Consider the following 6,634-nt stretch of genomic DNA (forward strand, 5'->3'; position numbering starts at 1 on the left):
TGGCCCCGGCTTCATCTCATGGGTCAGGTTGTTATACACCGAGCCCGTGGCGAGGGTGGCGGCCAATGGTTGTATCTCGAGGGATTTCCCACTGGCGAGAGGCACAAGGCAGGGATGCCCGCTTTCACCGCTACTTTTTGCATTAGTGTTGGAACCCCTGGCCACAATTCTCCGATCCACCCAGTTGCTGAGGGGCATACAATGGGGTGATGGTTGGGAGGACAGGGTCTCCCTGTATGCTGATGACATGCTTGCATACCTCATGGACCTCGACACTGGCATTTCGGTCCTGCTGGCCCTCTGTGAGACCCATGGTGCAGCATCGGGTTACAAACTAAACTGGTCTAAGTCCGTGCTGTTCATGATTCGGGGTGACCCCCCGGTACTGCCTGAGGGATGCCAGTTGATTATAGAAACACGTACCTTCAGGTACCTGGGAATTCAAATCACACAGGACTCTGAGACATTTTTAGAGCTAAACCTGGTCCCCCTGATGAATAGATTGAGGGCGGATGTGCGCCATTGGAAGGCCCTCCCCCTGACTTTGCTGGGTAGAGCGGCACTCTTTAAAATGCTGGCACTACCTCGCTTCCTTTATGTCCTGGAGAACACGCCGACGGTGGTTCCATTGTTGTTCTTCCGCCAAGTAACGGCACAACTGGCTACATTGCTTTGGAGTGGCAAGCCGGCTAGAGTAGCACAGCTGAAATTAATTAGAGATTGGTATAGTGGGGGGATAGCACTCCCGAGCCTTGAACTGTATTACTGGGCAGCACACCTTAAGGTGATCAACCAATGGATTCATGGCACCCACGATGACCCGGCATATGTGGCGGATAGAAGACAATTGGGCACGGCTACCCTCCTGGCCCCGCTCTACAACAAGGGTTTGGTTGGGAAGCTGGAAGGTCCGACCAAGCACACAGTGACTATATGGCATAGGGCACAGAGGCGGCTTGGATGGGAGGGGGTGATTACCAAACTCACACCGCTATGGGACTCCAGAGCATTTGGTAATTTGCGTAACAGTAAGGGTTTTGATCGGTGGGACTCCATCGGGATATCCACAGTGGGCGATCTATGGTCGGGAGGCGACATACTTTCTTTTGACACGTTGAGGGCGCAATATGACCTGGGAGTGACGGAAACATACAGATATATACAAATTAGACACGCACTCATGTCTGTGTTGGAAACTGGGGCGTCGGTCCCAGAGTCGGCTCCATTAGAAGACCGGCTGCTTACGGACTATATGGAGACTAGTGCTACATCCCTCACCTACCGTAAACTGTTGAACAACTTGCCGGATCCGCTGGTGCACCTGAAAGAAAAGTGGATGGGGGAGCTTGGGGATTTGGATGAGTCAGAGTGGAACGAGGCATTGGCGTCACCCAGAGAGGCAGGCATATCCATGCGATTTCGACTGGTCCAATTTAAAATATTGCATAGAGTTTATTACACCCGCAAAACACTCCATAAAATACACAGGGCTGACCATCCATATTGCTTACGGAACTGTGGGGAGGAGGGTACACTGTTCCATACTTTGTGGGAATGTCCCAATCTACAAATTTACTGGAGGCGCGTAGCGCGCACAATCAGCCAGACACTAAAAACCCCTTTCACACCTGACCCTCGGGTATGCATACTGCACGTGTGGGGCCCGACAGACCTGTCACTGCCTGGGAAGCGTTGGGTGGTCATTGGTATGATGCTGGCGAAGCGCGATATTGCACAGAACTGGGGAGCACCGACTACTCCGACGCTGTCGCAGTGGTGTAAGAACATGGATATGCTTATGTTGACGGAGCGGGAGGTTTATAAACAGAGACTCAATCCGCGCAAGTGGAATAAAATATGGACGCCATGGAACTCGTATAGAGGGGATATTTGTGAGCCGTTACCAGAGGATGAGGATGTAGATAGCTCTGAGGAGGAGGGTGAGATGGACTGATATAATGTACTCCGGGGTGGGCATTATAGAGGGGGGTTGTCTGGGAACTAGGTACTGAATTCGTAAGCAGATTGGCTAGTGGCATGAACTAGGAGTACTGCACATGGAGGCTCTACTCACGCTGATGCTGTATTTGTTTTAAGATGCGGATCGTTGATCTTGACCCTTTTATGTAGTTTGTTCAGAGTTGGGGTGAAAATGAAAATTTGAAAAGTTGCTCCACTGATTGAATGCAGCTGAATGTTGACGCTGCGATGATACAATGATTATTCGTTACTGTTTACTTTGTGATGGCAACAATAAAAACAAATTTTCAAAAAAAAAAAAAAAAAAAAAAATTGAAACCCTTCATCACCATGGAAGACCTAAAGACTGGTGCACTTCTTAATCCTCTCCAAGCTAGACTATAGTAACGCAACAATCACGGGCAACCAAAACCACACTATGCCCTTTTGAAAACTGCACTCCACACAGTGGCCAGACAGGTAGGGAGAATTGCTTTGACCACCTCACTCCCACTCCCAAGAAACTCAACTGACTACCAATTGAGGCAAGATTTATACTCAAAACTGCCTGCATAACCCACAAAGCTCTCTACCCAAAAAAAAGTCCACCTTGAAAACAAACTATCAAAAGCCGGGCAAAAGAGACTTCTTCGAAGCTCAAACAGTCTACTCTTTATTCCACCCAAATTTAAGAAAGAATAATCTTGTGCCCACTCCTTCTCTGGGAAGGCTCCCAGAATCTGTAACTCGCTGCCTCAGAATTTACGTGACAATCATTCCATCACTTGAGGAAGAAACTAAAACTTCTCAATAAATACCTAAGCCCTCCACCCTAATCGATCTGACTGGCCTGATGCTCCCACCCCACACTCTTCAAATAAATCCGAGCATCACTAGCTAGAGGAAAAACTGTGCCTCTACTCTCCCCACCTTCACAACACCCTACCATTTCTACCTCAGATAGAGATTGCCCACATAACCCACTATTTATTGTATACTTCTGGTATATACTGTTACTATGTATGTATTTACTCAATGTATTTGTATGTACTCAATGTATTTGTATTTATTCCAGATGCAACTCGTGGATCTGCTACACTTCGCAACACCCTACCATACTGCCTCAGAACTATATCATCCACATATCGCACTGTCCATTGTATACTTCTTTGTATATACCTTTACTATGTATTTGTATTTACTCCATATTTAACTTGTGTAACTGCTACTTTGTCAACTCTGTAAAGCTGATACCGTGGGATCAAGTTTGTGCTATACAAAACTCGATAAATAAAAATAAATAAAGTGTTGGGGCATATTTACCCCGTTTGCTGCTTCGAACGTTCTACGCCGGTGCGGAGCGTTCTATTAAGCGGGCAGGGCTGCGTCGGCCAACAGAAGAAGCGAACGGGTTAAACTACTATCAACCATCCAGGATCTTCACAACCCAAAAGCCAGCCTCCTTGCATGAAGGTACACTCACAGTCTCCATAACAAACCAAACTTCTAAAGTGCTCAGCTGTCCCAAAACAGCTTTCCACCCATCAGCAAATTATGGTGGCAACTTACAAATGCATTTGGATCACTAAACATTGATCTTAATTGATAGCTCGTAGGTAGCAATGCTTCATTTTTAGGTTTCGACCTGGCGAGGGGCACGCACACCCAGATCGAAAACTTTTGTTTTCAGTAGGGATGTTTGGACCGCCTCTGTTTCCAATTGGCTAGCTCCATAAATGGAGACTAGCCATTGGGAGACAGAGGCTGTCAATCGCGCTTTCTCCTGAAAACGCGATTCGGGGGCGTTTCTGGTGCTTTTTTTAAGCCCCGCCCCTTTGTCCCAGGCCGCGCTGCGATTGGCTGCCGGCCCGGGACACCCCCGTGACGTCATTCCCGGGCCGCGCTGTGATTGGCTGCCGGCCCGGGACCTGACTTGTTTTTGTTAGTGACGGGTTTTAGGGTCATCCTTTGTATTTTTGTTTTTGCTTTGTTTGTGTCTGCCCCCCTACATTGTGGTGTCGGAATTTCAGAGCTAGTGATATACCTGTATTTTCCCTTGCGTTTTGTGCTATTCATACTTGTTTTTCTGTTATATTTCAGTATGCCTCTTGGTAATGTAGTGGGGTCCGTACTGTTAGCATTATATTTTGTGCAGCGTATACTTTCTCTGCTAATCTTAAAAGTGTTTGTCCTCACAGAGATGGCTGCATGTCCACCACTGTCCGCTGAAATCTCACTTCCTGTGCGCTTCCAGTCTGCTGCCCGCCCAAATGCGCGTCACTTCCGCTCTGCCATCTTGTCCCTGTTGCAGTAGGGATTGCTGGAAAAGTTTGTGCTATGGGAGGTAGCGGGAAGCAAAGCGGGCCTGAGAGGCGCCAGCTGAGGAGGCACAGAGGGGAGCGACACCGTAGTAGGTGGCGTCCCGGTTGGCAAGGGGCGGAGTTAAGAGAGGGGAGGGTTTTGAAGCACTGTCGGGATAAGGGGAGCCCCCCCAGGAAGAGGGGGCAACCACAACGGTGTTGAAAGAGGAGCCATAGGGGAAAAGAGCCCCAAGGGCTCAGAGGCTGTCAAGGTACGGAAAGTGGAGCTGCACGGACACCGTAGGGGTGAAAGGAAGGACCTCTAGAGACAGGGAGGAGCCACAGCAGAAATCAGTGCTCCTGTGAATAATTTTAGGGGAGCGCCGATGACGGGAGGGTAGGAAGAGGGAGGCGCCGCAGCTAACTCAGATAGACGGGGCACCTGAATGGTGTTTGTGTGTCAGAGTCAGCCAAGAGCGCTGCAGAGGCACCCCCAGTGCGTTGGTAGTAGAGCACAGGGTTCCTCGCCGATTAGGATAAGGGAATCATCCCTACCGAGGGAGATAACTGCGGACACGGCCAATCGAATTAGACGCCCCACAGTGATGAGGAACCATTCATTCATGCATTCATTAAATAGTTAATGTCCTGTTAAAGATCATCTGCTACCGAAGTGTGGTCACTTAGTTGGAAGATCTTCTATAGGTGCGACAGGCACCTCAAGGCAGAAAACGGTACTTAACTGTACACTAAACACTGCTGAGGGTTTTTTGCTGAAACAAGCCGACACGAGCCCGTTGTGCAGTTTGTGAAGCAAGTTATACTCAGCCGTGTAAAGTTAAGGATCCAGTCGTGTAGAAGATTTCCCCAATGGTACCAAAAAATCCCAGGCGACACCCGAGGGTGCTGTCAGTATTGGAAGACGCTTACAGTGGCCTATGGGCAGCATTAGATCACCGAAGGCACTCTGTCATTCCATTATGTCTTTTATATTTAAAGTACAATTAAATACTTGCTCGGTATAAAGAGTGCCACTCGGGTGTAAACAGAACTCCGTGGCGCTACCTCAAGGGTTAGTAGGCTGAGGTAGTAGTTAAAAGCCTGATCTTCGTAAGCCATTCCGAGCGTGAGTTGACAGTGCTGCATTTCTGCAGCTACTGTTTGTTATCGAAGATCGTTCGTCTCTCGCTTACAGGAGAGCTGGAGGAAGGAGACACAAAGGATTATAAGTAGCCCGCAGTTGTGCACATTAAGGAAAAGCAAAGGCTCAAACACGACGTGTGATTTAGCGCACGCTGTGTTCCTTTTCTTACAGTGCACAGCTGCGGGGCTGATTGGGGTCCATTGAAATAGTATTCGTGTTAATTGCAACGCGAATACTAATTCAAAGGACCACAATCAGCCCGCAGCTGTGCACTGTAAGAATCTCGTGCTGCTTGCATTTTAAAAGCGGCGGCGCGAACGGTATCACGGGAGTGCGCGCTAATTACAGCACACTGCGTGCTTAAGGTGACCTCTGTGCTCGCGTGCGCAGCTTCTTGGGAACAGTGGCGGTAACTATTTTTGAGTTTTCGCCTTCTCTCTCCTCGTGTGTAGAAGATGCACTGAGGATGATGGATTGCTTGACTGAGTTGTATTTTTGATTTCTGTTGTGTTGCTGGCGGGGTCAGGAGCTGCCCGCTGATGGTGTGGGGATGGCCGAGAAAGCGACTACTTTATCCCATCACTCTCAGCGGTTTGCTCTTCCTGTCCCTTGCCCCTGAGTGCTCGTGGTGGTGTTGTTTCGAATCTGGGGAGTCATGATGCAGAATGAACCGACAGCAGGTCTGTGATGTGTGTTTGGCACACTGGAGAGTAAACCCAAGTTTATTAGTTGTTTTAGGGGGGACCCAGGGAGAGCTAGGCGCGAGCCGGTCTCTTCCTGGGTATGTTCGCGCGAGAGGCAGGACAACAGGTGGGGACTGATTAGGGGAGGAGATATAAGGGAGGCAGGCTGGCGGTTGGGAACTGCGTGGCGGGAAGCTAGAAGGGAGGTTTTGTTTTGCGGCGCGCGTGTGTTTCTTTTTCCCTGGCTCCATGGAGGAAGCAGCGGAGGTTCGGCGGGCCGTGCAGATACTCTGCGAGGCAGGGCGTGAGGACCTGCTGCGGCCGGGTGTCCCGGCGGAGGCGTGGGTCGGAATGGCCCGCCCCCCTCGCAGGGCTGCGGAGGGTGTGTCCAGGGCGGTGATGGCGTGTCTGTCCCCAGGCCCGGCGGAGGAGGAAGACGGCGAGGCGGCCATGCCGGCGGAAGGGCCTATGCCTGTCCTGCCCCCCGCAGCTGTGGAGCCCCCGCCGTGTGCCCCGGGCGCCCTCCAGCAGGTATGTGCTTTACCGTT

General features: G+C 50.2%; 1 pseudogene; it reads left to right on the plus strand.

Moving 5' to 3' along the window:
* The first annotated feature begins 5,377 nt into the window (after positions 1–5,377).
* Positions 5,378–5,468, plus strand: LOC144800445 (small nucleolar RNA U3; annotated as a pseudogene).
* Positions 5,469–6,634: the final 1,166 nt, after the last annotated feature.

Source organism: Lissotriton helveticus, chromosome 12, assembly GCF_964261635.1.
Source record: "Lissotriton helveticus chromosome 12, aLisHel1.1, whole genome shotgun sequence".
Classification (NCBI taxonomy): Eukaryota; Metazoa; Chordata; class Amphibia; order Caudata; family Salamandridae; genus Lissotriton; species Lissotriton helveticus.